The 15,111-nt window shown below is 34.3% G+C and overlaps 1 pseudogene; it reads right to left on the bottom strand.

The window, feature by feature from the left end:
• Nucleotides 1–4,125: 4,125 nt before the first annotated feature.
• Nucleotides 4,126–5,066, bottom strand: LOC100472312 (annotated as a pseudogene).
• Between the last annotated feature and the right edge of the window lie 10,045 nt (nucleotides 5,067–15,111).

The raw sequence follows: 15,111 nt of genomic DNA, 5'->3' as shown, positions 1-15,111 counted from the left end.
GGGTGGTTGAGGGAATGTACAGAGTTCAAAATATCAGCCAAGACCCAGGCAAGATGCACCTTAGGAAAATCCGTACTGGTCAGGAGTCACCACCAAAAAAAAAAAATGCCAAAATGAAACCCAATAATAAAATTTAAAAAATTAAAAATTAAAAAAAGCAAAAATTAAAAGGGGGTGTGGGGGGCTATAATCTCTCAGTGTAGGCAAGCTAAGGTGTTTCAGTTCTTCTAGGATGTGTTTTGTTTGTTTGTTCGAGGATACTACTTTCCAGAGTTACAGGGAAAATAAAGCTTCTATATATATAAAGATAATATTAAATAGGGAAAAAAGGACTACATTGAATCATATATCTATTTAAATATATATATAGGTGTGAAAATATACAAGTTAAAAAGCTACTATGAAATATGTCATATTAAATATCTAGTCAAAATGAGAAAAAGCTCTTCCAGCTTGTCTTCTGGGGGAGGGGCTTGCCACACTGTTTCTCAGGCAACCCTTCTTAGCTTCTCTGCCCCCTGTCAGGGGGCTGAGCTCCCTGGAAACCGGATTTTTTAGCTTTTGTTCTCTGACAGCTTTCCATGCCTTTTCCGAGGGTCAGAGCCAATAATAATAATAATAAAAAAAATAATAATAATAACAAATTAAAAATGTCCACACCCAGACCTCTGATCCAGGTCAGAGAAATCACAGTGCTCTTTTCTCTCAACCCTCCAGAACACACCATCTCCATTTCTGTAAGCACCTCTAAAAACCGCAGCCTCCCTGAGTGGTGCATGCCCCTAGCTAACCTCTCAGTGGTTGACTCAGGAGACCCGCTTGTCTGTGACCTCTGTGTTTCTAAAACTGCAAGGGGTCCTGGGTTCCCATGCTCATGCTTGCAACTCCTGGATCCTGTTTGAGTGCTGTTATAAAGCCCTTCCCTACTGCTCTGGGAGTTATTGCCAGTACCCCAGAACAGGATGCTTTTGCTTTCAGGTGTTGTATTACTTTCCAGCACCAGCTTAAGGAGCCCCCCTCCCCCTGTTTATCTTCTGGTATCTGCTTGCAGAATCATGTATCTGCCCTTCCTAATTCAGACAGGTGATGTTTTTCTGCTAGTAGAGATCCAGAAATGTATTTTTACATCTCAGGCTGACTTCATGGGTGTTCAGAATGGTTTGGTAGATAAATTCAACTAAATTCAGGGGACTGGTTGAAATAGGGTGCCCCACTCCTCTGCCATCTTGCCCCCTCCCTAAACCATAAAATTCCTAGAAAAAAAAGTGAAGGAAAAGCTCTGGTCTTTGGCAGTGTTTCTCGGATATAATACCAAAAGCCCAAACATCAAAACAAAAAAGAATGTGTGACTACATCAAACTAAAATGCTTTTGCATACAAAAGAAACAATCAGCAACATGAAAAGACAACCTACAGAATGGGAGAACATATTTGCAAATCATGTATAACTGATAAAGGGTTAATATTCAAATATCGATAGATATAGATAGATAGATAGATAGATAGATAGATAGATAGATGATAGATAGATGATGATAGATGATAGATAGATAGTTGATAGATAGATAGATGGATAGATAGATAAATCCTAATCAAGCTCAATTGGAGAAAACAAATCTGATTAAAAAGTTGGCAACAGAACTGAGTAAACACTTTCCAAAAATGGCATACAAATGACAACCAGGTATGTAAAATTTGTTTAATATCACTAATGATTAGTATAACAAACATATAACAAAACCACAGTGAGTTTCACTTCATACCTGTTAGATTGGCTATCATCAAAGTGACATGAAATAACAAGTGTTGGCAAGCATGTAGGAAAGGGAAATCCTTGTGCTGTGTTGGTGGGGATGTAAATTGGTTCCGCCACTATGGAAAAAAAATACGGAAATTCCACAAAAATTAAAAAGGACTAATAATTTATTGTGATACAATGATCCCAATTCTGGTTATATATCAAAAGAGAAAAACAGAATCTCAAAGATATAGCTCTCCCATGTTCATTGTAATATTATTCACAGTAGCCAAAGTAATAGAGATAGCCTGTGTCTTTCAGTAAATGAAAGAATGGATGCATAAAGAAGACACAGAATGTGATATTTATGGTATATATAATATTCATTTAATATAAAAATTTACTTAATTTGATACCTCATTGAATGTAATCTAGTTACCATTACTGATAAAATCATTTGAATTAATTTTTCATAGAAATATTTATTTGCCAGGCGACTGGGTAGCTCATTTCGCTAAGCATCTGACTTTTGATTTTGGCTCAGGTCATGATCTCAGGGTTGTGAGATTGAGCCCCACATTGGGCTCCATGCTCAGCATGGAGTCTGTTTAAGAATCTCTTTCTCCCTCTGCCCTTCCCCCCTCTTTTGAACAAACTGTCTCTATCACACTCTAAAATAAACGAAGTCTTAAAAAAAGAAATATTTGTTTCTTTGAAATAATTTTTAGGATAAAATGCTGAAAAAAGTTAGAAAATATAACCCTATGAGCATATTTAAAACAAGACACAGGTTTCAACACAGACTTATTAAATATTTTGTGTTTGCTTCCAGCAAAGGGTGCATACTTTCATTGTACCACAACTAATGTATATATGTAAGTGTATGTGTATAAATATATATATATATATACTTATAAGTATATAAATATAAGTATATACTCATATACTTATACTTAAGTAACAAAGGTTTCAAACCAACTACTCAATGAACAATGGATATTTGAAGTGAAGTTCCAAAAGTTTTTGTTTTTAGAAACTTCCAGGTGAGGGCAGATTGATGCATGTAGTTTATCAGTTTGGATTTAATATAATTCTGACATTTTTTTCCCTCTCAATTAAGTTTGGAAGGGAGCAAAACCAGAAATTGCTTGTGCCTGCTTCACTGTTTTTGGTCCCTGTCTACATCACTTTCTCTGTACAGAGGTGTAGCCCATTGCTCAGCTATTCACAATAAAAAAAAATCCAGGGGTACTAGGACAAGGGTGCAATTGATGTATGGAGATTCTTACATGCAATACTTGCTTACATAATTGTGCAAGAAAGCAGTGATTGTGGATTTCAAAATGAAGTGTTCTCACTATCTAGAACTCGTATTAATGGAAACTGAATGTTATTTATTAAATAATTTTAATAAATATTATTCTTACTAAATAACATTTAATGCATGGAGTATATCAAATGCATGGCATAATGTATTAGTATCGGATTGGGATAGGCTGGTGATGGGTATTAAGGAGGGCACATATTGCATGGTGCACTGTGTGTTATATTCAAGTAATGAATCATGGAACATTGCATCAGAAACTGGGGATGTACTGTATGATGACTAATATAACAAAATAAATATTATTTAAAAATACATATTTAATAATATACATAATATACACTGAATAAATGTTATTTATTAAATAATAAAATACACTAGTTTATGTTTCTGTTTTGAGACATGATTGATATAATTCTATTGTTCATAGGTGTACTGCATAAAAATTTGATATATCTATATATTGTAAAATAATTATCAAAATAAGTTTAAATATCATCTATCACCACACATAGCTATAATTAATTTTCTTATGGGAACTTCTAAAACGTACACTCTTACCCACTTTCTTATATACAATAGAACATTGTTAACTATAGTCAACATGCTGTACATTACATCACACAACTTACATATTTTTAACTTATGCATCTTATAATTAGAATTTTTACCTTTTGAACACCTGCACCCATTTTGCCTATATTGTATGAATTTTTGATAACTGGTAGTAAAATTGGAATTATAATTTTACTGTTTCATAAAATACAAAAGTTATAAAAATAGATAGATCCCATAAAATATGATTGTGTTATAAAAGTCAATTTTATGACTTCTTATAATTTTTCGTGGGAGCGAAAAAAACATTTTTAGATGTATTTCTTTATAAATCAAATACCTGTAAAACTTTATTTATTATCATCATCAGGGTTTTTGAAAAATCCACTTTCTATTCTTGATGCACAGAAACTTTGATTTTCTTTCCAGAGATATGAATAATAGATAACCTCTAAGTATTGAATATTAATATAGAAAACACATTCTTCAAGCATTTTTATTACTATATTTAATGGAGAAAGTTACTTTTTAGCATATTTTTCATGGCCTCCAAAGCATCTTTATTCCTAAAGCTGTAGATGATAGGGTTCAGTGTGGGGTGTGAGGATGGTATAGAATATTGCTAGATATTTTTCCTGACCAGGTGTGTGGTATGATTAGGGTCTCATGTATGTGAAAATAAATGGCCCATAGTACATTGTGACCACAATCATGTGGAAGGAACAGGTAGAAAATGACTTTTCCGTGCTTCTGATGATTTAATTTGTAGGACAGTAAGGAGAATTTGGACATAAGAAACAAGGATTAAGGAGAAAGGGACAAGCAGATAAATTAAACCATTTACATAAACTCCTCATTCATAGAGTGTTGTGTCCACACAGGACAACTTCAACATGGCAGGGACTTCACAGAAAAAGTGATCAATGGCTCTTGAGCCGCAGAAGGGAAAGTGGAGTGCGTAAGCTGTGTGGACTATGGAGTTGACAGTCCCAACAAGCCAGGACCCTCCAGCCATGAGAACGTGGACATAGTCATTCATAAGAATGGGATAGTGCAGTGGATGACAGATGGCTACATAGCGATCATAAGACTTTGCTGCCAGGAGAAGGCACTCACCACCCAGGAGCGTGAGGGATAGAAATATCTGGAAGCCACAACCTGCAAAAGAAATAGTTCTGCTGCCTTACAGAAAATCAGTGACCATCTTGGGACTGATGTTGGAAATATGTAAGATGTCCATGAAAGACAGATGGCTGAGCAGGAAATACATTGGAGTATGGAGTCTTGAGTCCCTGAGGATAAGGAGGATCATGACTGTGTTTTGTGTTACCGTCATAAAAAAAAAAAGGTGAATATAAAGGAGAAGAAAACAAGACTTGACTGGGAAGAAGAAAAGAGTCCTAAAAGAATGAAATCACTGGTGAAACTGCAATTCTCATGTCCCATCATGAATTCCAGTCTTTTTCCTAAAATAGAAAAAAATAGAGCTAAAATGCAGTAGTGTAAATCTCAAACTCATTTACATTTAGAAGCATAGTAAAATGAGAGTGATGCATATTTTGCAATTAAAATTAGTAGACTCTCAACCAGCTTTTAAAATGGGCTTGTTTTACAACATGGCCATTTTATTTGTTTGAATCAACTGATGATATTTGATATATTGATTAATCTCCTTTCTCCATGTAGTCTTAGAGTCTTAATTCCATATTCTTAAATCGAGCTCAGTCTTTTATCAAATGTCACCTTTTAAATGAGACTTACCCCTGAACAGTGTACTTAAAATCTTGGTATCTCCCGAGTTGCCTATTTCTCCTCATTGTGATGTCCTTTGATATATTTTGCAATTCACTATTCATCTTTTACATACTAAATAAACTTATGAACTACATTTATTATTTATGGTCATTCTAGCACATCTAAACTTAAACTTCCCAATGTGAAATCGTTGTTTCACCCTCTGCATAAGCTGAATGGCTAAACAGTGCTGGTACATAGCTGTTGCTCCATAATATATTTTATATACGTGAATAAATGAGTAGGATATACAACTCATTTTTCTTTCTTTTTTATTTGGACAAAGAATAAAGAAAATGAAATGTGTTGTTTAAAAATCTTTCTAAAATAATAAGTAATGATATGCTATAAAAACTAGCTTTATCTGTATTTGTCATTGAAATTGCAATTTGTAAATATCAGTATTTAAATGTAAAAAATGAAAATTTTATTCAGTTAAAGTAAGAATATATTTTAAGTAGGCCAGTTTTATTAAATCCTTGAAATTGAATTATATTTCATTAATTCTTTATATAGGGAATCATATTGTTTCCTAAATGATGAAATTGTTTGATGTGGAAGGTAGGTACTTAACTGTTCCATTTACAATTATGTGTGCAAATTCACTATGTATGATCTATCCCTCAAATAGATATACATGCATACATACTTACACACACAAAGAACTTAGGAAAACACTGATGCTAGTCATGAAAAATAAATATAAAGAAAGTCTTTTTCCATCTTTAAGAACTATTCATAAGTTCCAAGCGCTTACCTGGCTCAGTCAATAGAGCATATAACTTTTGATCTTGCAGTTGTAAGTTCAAGCACTATGATGAGTGTAGAGATTATTTAAAAATAAAATATTTTAAAACAACAAAAAACTATTCATATATTTGAATGAAATATGTTTTGGTTTTCAGTTTTGGGAAGCAAATGCACAAATATGTCCCTGATAAAATATAAATAATTTGTGTTTTTCTGTTTTATTTTAGTGAGTATTGAGATTCTTCATTATGAAATAAACCTCTGCATTCTATTTTGATGGATGGAATGTGAACACTATTTTGCGATAATTTTAGGTATATTAAAAAATTAACCTTTGAATGAAGTTGCAGATATATACATGTTTAAGTAGGTCTTACTGTTTTGACTGGTTCAACCTACAGTTCAGTAAAATCTGGTAAGGACATAGATTGAGATTTAAGGGCAGTGATAGATCCCATGAACTGGTGGATCATAAGTAAGTCTCTAAAATCTGTGAATAAAAAAAAATCAATGAATAGTATTGACAACTCAAATTCAATATATCATTATCCAAAGTTGTTGACTTTTTCTCACTGCCAAAAATATTTTTGTCATTCTGGTTTTCCATTTTCAATTAATGATTTCCTTTGTTTGTTTAAGACTCTCCCTCCCTTTCCCTCTCTCTCTTTCTCTAAAGTAAATAAATCTTAAAAAAAAAAAGTAAGACTATGTAATGCTGATTTTCTACAGAATGCCATCACTTAGTAGTTCCTGGCTTATTGTAGGTTTTCAATAAATATTTATTAAAGGTATATTTGACTACAGACTCTGATATCAAAAGTTTTCCACAATACATCAATTATATTTACATTTTTGACGTGTTTGTGCTGCCTCCACAAGAATATTTTGTCTATATTTTGTCTTGAGATATTAGAAGCACTCCATAATAAATTCACTAAGTACTTCTCCTGGTAGGTCCTGCTACCTTTTTTCCACTTCCATGAGGTACCTGAAGTTCAAGAGCTGAGCTGAGATCAAGAGTCTGATGCTTAACCAACTAAGCCACCCAGGCAACTGTCAGCAATCATCTTTTATGACTCTTTGCCTAACGAGTCAATCAAGCACCTGGAATATCCTCTCATGATGCTAGAATGATAGATAAAATGATACCTTCTATACCATCCAGGATGTTGAATGAAATATGGTCTTCAATCCACAAAGGTATGTTCTAATGGTGAGCTTCCTAACACTATGTTAAAAAGTGTGAAGACAAATGTTACATATCCTGTAAACTCTTCCAAATCTGTGTTACTCTTATAAAATTATAGTCTATTTCTCTCTACCTGACATAAAATATTGTCTGTCTAATAATGCTAAATATAGGTAAAGAGATGTAACATGCAGTTTACACCGTCCTATCTTCTAGATGTTTGGACACTAATTATAGAAGATGTTATCATCATTAGATACCAAGTTTTTAGCTATAAACACAGTCATATCTCAAATTTTCTTCCCACGTAAAAGAAAGGCTTTCTTACACTTTTTCCCAGTGAATACACAACATTCAAATAATTTTTACCCCTTTACATTTGTCAAGACTTTCAAAATGCATTATTCATGCATTAATTTGACTTAACTAGTTTAAAAAATATTCTTAACATTTTTCTGTCAAATCTCTCAGTATGTGACTAAAACATTAAGGATATCTCTTTAAATTTAAATAGAAGGGAATTTACATTTAAATAGAAGGAAATTATTCAATAATATCAGTAAGGTTACACATTTATTCAATTATTTATATTCTCCTACATTACATATTTATAGGAAAGTTTTGATTGTAAGACAAAAGAAAAAATAACGTCATTTCTTCCTGTGCAATATTTATTTTGAAAAGCGCTTGATATAGAAATCCTGGGAATATTAAGTCTGATATACACACTTATATTAAAAGATAACTCTGCTTTTATTTATGGATGTATGCAAAAAACTATGATATCAATGACCAAATTGATATAGCAATTATAAGCATTGTTTTCAAATACCAGACTTACATGGTTGGTGTGCAATTGAGTCCAGTTAAGTAGTTGTTGCTGATAATTCACTGTAATGGAATTTCATAGAAGAGGTAGAGGTGTGACAATGGATTTCCTTAAACATAGATGGAAATAAAATCATATTTAAAGGCGTTGACATGGAAAATGCATACCATAAACATACGATAATGTGACTTTGCCTAGGAATGGGTATGTTACTGACCCAAATAATTATATTAATAAAGTAGTAATATAAGTAAAAATTTTCCATGATTTGAGGAGATAAACAAGAAAATTTAATACAAATACAATATCTTTGAAATATTTTGTTTTATTATTCTACAACACATCAATCACACATGAAATTTTATTTGAAATGAATTTTTATCAAATTAGGATGATGACAGTACTTGCCTCAAAGGGTTTTTTTGAAGACTAAATAAGACAACACATTATATAACATTATATAACATGCATGCAGGTACATACATGCACATGCATGTGCACACACACAGAACAGAGCTTAGCACTTAGTATTTATATAGGGACAATGATTATTATTGCTGTTTTTATTATTATTGTTTCTAAAATTGCTGTATTAGTATTTCTATCATTATTATTGTTATTTCTTTATACTTTATTTTTTAATTTTTTAAAATTTTTCATTACAGTTAGCCAACATACTTTATATTTTAAATGTGCATTTAAAATATTATATTCTAGAAAGAGAGAGTAGTATTCTGGAAATGAGAGTATACAACTGAGTAAAGAAATACAATTCAATGTTGTGATATTGTGTACTCACTGCCTGGTGAATTTGGTCCATGAGGCTCTCTGGGGGAAATGGAAATGTAGTATGTTGAAGGGATAATGTGTGGTTTGCTTCCCACCCATATACACACATACAGGCATGTGTGAGGGACTAAGCAATGATCCTTCTTATGGAATCAAGCAGCTGAGCGCTCACAATTTCATTCTATACTAGCCATTTGATATTATAATTAACTAACCATTGTTTTTGCCTTGACCTTTCAGGACACCAAATCATACACCAAAGAATCATCACATGGTGATCTTACATCTATTTGTCATTGCTGCTGTGTCAGTGTAAGGGAGTCCTGTGAGTGTTCTCTCACAGTGACATCAAATTCATCATCCCCAACAATGAACTGCCAAAGTCCGCTGAAGAGTGTGCTACCATTCATACCACTATTTACAATAACCCAAGCCAGAAATCAGAAAAAAAAGAGAAAGATATCCCAGCTTTCCTTTATATCTGCACTTTTCCATATAAATATCACCATCTCCTACCTTCTCTCCCTACATAAATGCCTCCCATGTGTTATTCCTCCTAATGGTGCTACATTCCATGTGTCGTCATAGTGACTCTAAAGCACTATTCTATCCTTTGTCAATAGAATGTCTAGATCTGTATGGGTTCAGTACCATCCACATGTGATAACACACTTCACAGCTCTTCTTGAAATCAGAAGAGTGAGGCCAATGAAGTAAATTTCAGACAATGACACTAGAAGAGTTTTTGGACTGGAAGCACATACTCTTCTCATTTCTTTGGCCCGGGAGTTGCACCTACATATGATGTGTGGTCCTGAATTATTTCTGGGAGAGCTGTACAGGAAATAAAACCCAGGAATTTAGAAGCAAACACCCGTGAGTTACCAGACAATTTATTCATCATGATAATGCGTGAATATTAATGAAAAATAACTCAACAAATTGTTTAAAACATAATTTAGGGAAGGAAAAGGCAAGACATTTCCCTTTGATGTTTCCTTGCTCTCCTTAACATTCCCATTGGGTCATACATTTTTAGGATAATATATCTAGGATAATTCTAGTGTGTTTTATTCAAAATACATAACACATCCTTTTATGACATAGAATTTCAAAGAATTATAATACTGTAAAGGTAATTCAAGTAAATGTCTGCCTCCAGTTTCTCCCCTTATGAATACACTTTTTGTCTTGTCTAGTTTATTCTTTCTGGAACACTGTTTTGAGCATGCATATAATCTGCTAGGTTACACTGTACGCACATACCATTCCATTTACATTATGGAATAATAAAATAACCAACCGAACAGTCAAACAAGCAACAACATAAAATCTCCCTCTCTCTAGTTCCCATATCCATTGAAACTAAATTATTTATATTTACATGACATTGTCTTCCTTGCCTCTTTGCTACACCCATATCCTTTCTTCCACATAAACAGTCTTCCCCACCATTTCCAACATTTTTGAAGTCTTCAAATATCTAAGTTTCATGTAAAAATATCATTCTGTGGAGACTTCCTCGCTCTCTTCAGACCATTCTTCCTTGCTTCTCTTTCTTGTGTAGAACTGGACAGCTCTGTCAGTGCATCCTGTTTCATCTAGAGCTGCACTGTCTGAGTTTATGTTTGCTCTCTGCACCCTGAATGTGACCTACTCATTTCTTCCTTACCTGGCCCCTAATGTCTCCCAAGGGCCCTTTTCTATCACTTCATTAAATGTTACCAATTTCACACCACCCAAAACAAAACCTTGTTGATGAGTTATTTATTTCACATCTAAGACCCTGGGCTCCCTAGCTCCCCAGAGGCTACCAACAAGCTGTTCCTCATTGGTGCCCAGCAATTCCTCACACCAGTCATGTATGTGCCTCAATGTTGCTGTTTTCAGAGTGACAGAGGAATTGTGTGATGTCCCAATCCAGAAATTTGCTTCAAAGCAGCTAAGAGTTTGCAAAGACAAGTGTGATAAATGGTTTGGGATGGCCAAGGAAATGCAGGGAGTACACCTACCATGTTGGAGTTCTCTGTCATGTAGCTTCTGGAGGAGAAAATAGCTACTCTTTGATGGGTGACATGGGCTACTGTGTCCCCAGAGCACAGCTGGGGAGGGAGATGAAGGGAACAGAAGGAAACTGTGTGGAGAGGGCTAGAGGCACTGAGTCAGACAGGCAATCCTCAGGGTAGAGCAGAACAAATCATGGTGTCAGAGAGAGAAGGGAGATAGTCGTTTTCAGATTGATTAAATAAAGTGAGATGAAACATTTGTTAAAGAAAAAAAATACCTTTCTGAAACTCTTCCCATTATACCCTCAGTTCTTAATATATTTTATTCCCATTCCTCAAGGCCTAAGAGCACACTGTCTGTTAAAGGAACTGTATATGGCCTGTCTCTTACATTAGATACCAGCTTTAGAGAAGCCCACTAGGCTGACCTCACTTGCTGCAGCACTGAGAGTCTTCTGGGTGTTTGTGGAGTCAATGAATGAACCTCCTTCTCACACAGACCACCTACTACAGAGAGGCAGATAAAAAGATGGAATTGTTTCATACAAGCAATTATGCTTATTTGTATTCCCGCTAGGTTCATAAGTCAATTAAATGATCACCAAAAAATTAACATGAAAATAAAAGTAACAAGGGGCACCTAGGTGGCATAGTAGGTTGAGCTTCTGACTTGATTTCAGCCCAGGTCATGATCTCAGGGTCATGGGCTCAGCCCCCATCAGGCTCCATGCTCAGCATGGAATCTGCTTGTCCCTCTTCCTCTGCTTTCCCCCTGCTCATGTTCTCTCTCAAATAAAGGAATAATTTTTTTTTAAAGAAAGTAAATGTAACAAAGTATACGGTTAATTTAGTGGTCTTACACATAATTATCATGCCAGCTATACATTAATGAGGTAGTATAATTGACACACAGTGTTATATTAGTGTCAGTTGTACAGCACAGTGATTCAGCACTTCCATACATCACCTGGTGCTCATCTCAAGTGCACTCCTTAAACCCAATCACCTACTTTATCCATTGTCCCACACACCTCACTCTAGTAATTACCAGTTTGTTCTCTAGAGTTAAGAGTCTATTTCTTGTTTTTGTCTTTATTTTTTTCTTTGCTTTTGTTTATTAAATTCCACATATGAGTGAAATCATACAGCATTTGTCTTTGACTTGTTTTGTTTAACAAAATACTCTCTAGCTCCATCCATGTTGTTGCAAATGACAAAATTATAATTTTTATTTATGGCTGAATATGTTTATGGCTGATTGTCTATGTATCATATTTATCATCTATCTATCTATCTATCAATCATCTATCTATGGATAATCTCTCATTGATGTAAGTGAGGTATTACAATCCTTACTATTATTTTGTTATTATTAAATTAGTTCCTTAAGTATGTTATTAGTTGTTTCATATATTTGGGTGTTCCCATATTGAGTGCATAAATATTTACAATTGTAAGGTCTTCTTGTTGATTGTTCCTTTTATTATGATATAGTGCCCTTCTTTATCTCTGGTTACATTCTTTGTTTTAAGTTCTACTTGTCCAATATCAGTAGATATTGGTTATCTTGGATACTCTGGCTATCTTTTGAAACACAGGTACTTGATAAGTATTTCTCTATCCTTTCATTTTCTATCTGAAGTTGTCTTTGGGTCTAACATTAATCTCTTACAGTCAGCATATGCATGGATCTTGTTTTATTATTCATTCTGACAACAGATGTCTTTTGTTTGGAGCCTTTTTCCATTTACATTCAAAGTAATTATTGATGTGTATTTATTGCCATTTCATACTTCTTTTGTAATTTTTTTTCTGGAGATTTTCTCTGATCTATTCTTGTCTTTGTCCCTTCCAGTCTCTCCTTTCCACTCTGAGGACCCTTTACTATTTCTTGTAGGGCTGGTTTAGTGGTCGGGAATTCCTTCAGTTTTCGTTTGTCTGGGAAACTCTTTATTTCTCCTTCTAGTCTAAATGACAGTTTTCCTCTGTACAGTATTCTTCACTGCAGATTTTTCCCATTCAGCACTTTGGTTTTTTTTCAAATAATATTTTTTTTATTATGTTGTGTTAGTCACCATACAGTACATCCCAAGTTTTTTATGTAAATTCCATGATTCACTACTTGTGTATAACACTCAGTGCACCATGCAATATGTGCCCTCCTTAATACCCATCACTGGCCTATCCCAATACCCACCCCTCCCCCCTATAAAGCCTCAGTTTGTTTCCCAGAGTCTATAGTTTCTCATGGTTCATTCCCCCTTCTGTTTACCATTCAGCACTTTGAATATATCATACCATTTTCATCTGGCTTGCCAAATTTCTGCTGAAAAATCTTCAGCTAGGCTTATGGATCTTACTTTGTAAGTTAAAGATTTGTTTTGCTGCTTTTGAGATTTTTTAAAATTTATTTATTGCTATGTTTCACCAATTTAATTATAATATGTCTTAATTACAATACATTTTATTGAATTTGGTGGGAGTTCTCTATGTCCCCTGGATCTGGATTTCTGTTTCTTTTCCCACATTAGGGAAGTTTTCAGCTATTATTGGCTCAGATGAATTTTCCACCCCCTTTTCTCTTCTTCTTCTGGGACTCCTATAATAGAAATTTTATTACATTTGTCATGCACACAAGTGGGGAAGGGCAGAGGGAGAGGGAGAAGCAGACCACCTACTGAGTGGGGAGCCCAACACAGGACCCAATCCCAGGACCCTGAGATCATGACCTGAGCTGAAAGCAGACACTTAACCAACCGAACCACCCAGGCATCCCTCCATTGACCATTTTTAAAGATTTTATATGTTTATCTGACAAAGAGAGTGAGAGAGGGAACACAAGCAAGGGGAGTGTGAGAGGGAGAAGCAGGCTTCCCATGGAGAAGAGAGCCCGATGCAGTGCTCTATCCCAGAACCCTGGGATCATGACCTGACCCAAAGGCAGATGCTTAACAGCTGGGCCACCCAGGTACTCCTCCATTGACCACTTTTAAATCAGATTGTTTTCTTAATAATTTTATGAGTTTTTGTGCATTTTGAACATTAACCCTTTATCAGATATATTTTTGTGAATATCTTCTTCCATTACTTAGGTTGCTTTCCATTTTGTTAATGGTTTCATCTTCTAGTTTGATGGAGTTCCATATGTTAATTTTTTTATTTCATTTCCCTTGCATTTGAAATCATCTCCAAAATAGCATCTCTAGGACCAATGAAAGGGAGATTTCTACCCATGTTTTCTTCTATAAGTTTTATGGTTTCAGGTCTTACATTTAGGTCTTTAATCCATTTTAGATTGATTTTTGTATGTGACATAAAATAGTAATCTAGTTTTAATCCCTTGCATCTCTTTGACCAGTTTTCCCACCACCATTTACTGAAAAGACAGTCCTTTCCTTAGTACATATTCTTGCCCTCTTTGTGTAAATTTATCAAACATATATGTGTGAGTTTATTTCTGGGTTTTCTATTCTGTTCCATTGATCTGTCTATTTTAATGCAATAATATTGTTCATTGAAATCAGGGGGCATAATATGTTTCACTTTATTCTTTTTCTAAGATTGTTTTGGCTATTTGGGGTCTTTTGGGATTCCATGCAAATTTTAGATTTGTTTTGCTTCTGTGAAAAATGTGATAGGGGTTTTGGTAGGGATTTTATTGAATCTCATTGTCGCTACATTGGAGGTATTAATCTGTAGACTTCTTTGAGTAGTATGGGCATTTTAACAATATTAATTCTACCAATCTATGAACATTTAGTTACTTGCATCAATATCTTACAGTTTCCAGTGTACAAGTCTTTAACCTCCTTGCTTAAATTTATTCCCTAAAAAATTGTCTTCATATTTTATTCATTTTGATATGATTACAAATAGGATTTTCTTGATTTTTCTTTCTAAAAGCTCATTATTATTGTATAAAAACAGAATAAAAGCCACCTGAGTGGCTCAGTTGGTTAAATGTTTGCCTTCAGCTCTGATCATGATCCTGGAGTCTTGGGATTGAGTCCCACATTGGCTCCCACCTCAGCAGGGAGTCTACTTCTGGGCTCCTCCCATGGTTTGTGCTCTAACTCTCCCTCACTTAATCTCTCTCAAGTAAATAAATAAAATACTTTTAAAAACAGAATAGATTTT

This window comes from Ailuropoda melanoleuca, unplaced genomic scaffold (assembly GCF_002007445.2).
Source record: "Ailuropoda melanoleuca isolate Jingjing unplaced genomic scaffold, ASM200744v2 unplaced-scaffold7743, whole genome shotgun sequence".
NCBI lineage: Eukaryota > Metazoa > Chordata > Mammalia > Carnivora > Ursidae > Ailuropoda > Ailuropoda melanoleuca.
This window is presented reverse-complemented; position numbering and strand designations above follow the sequence as displayed.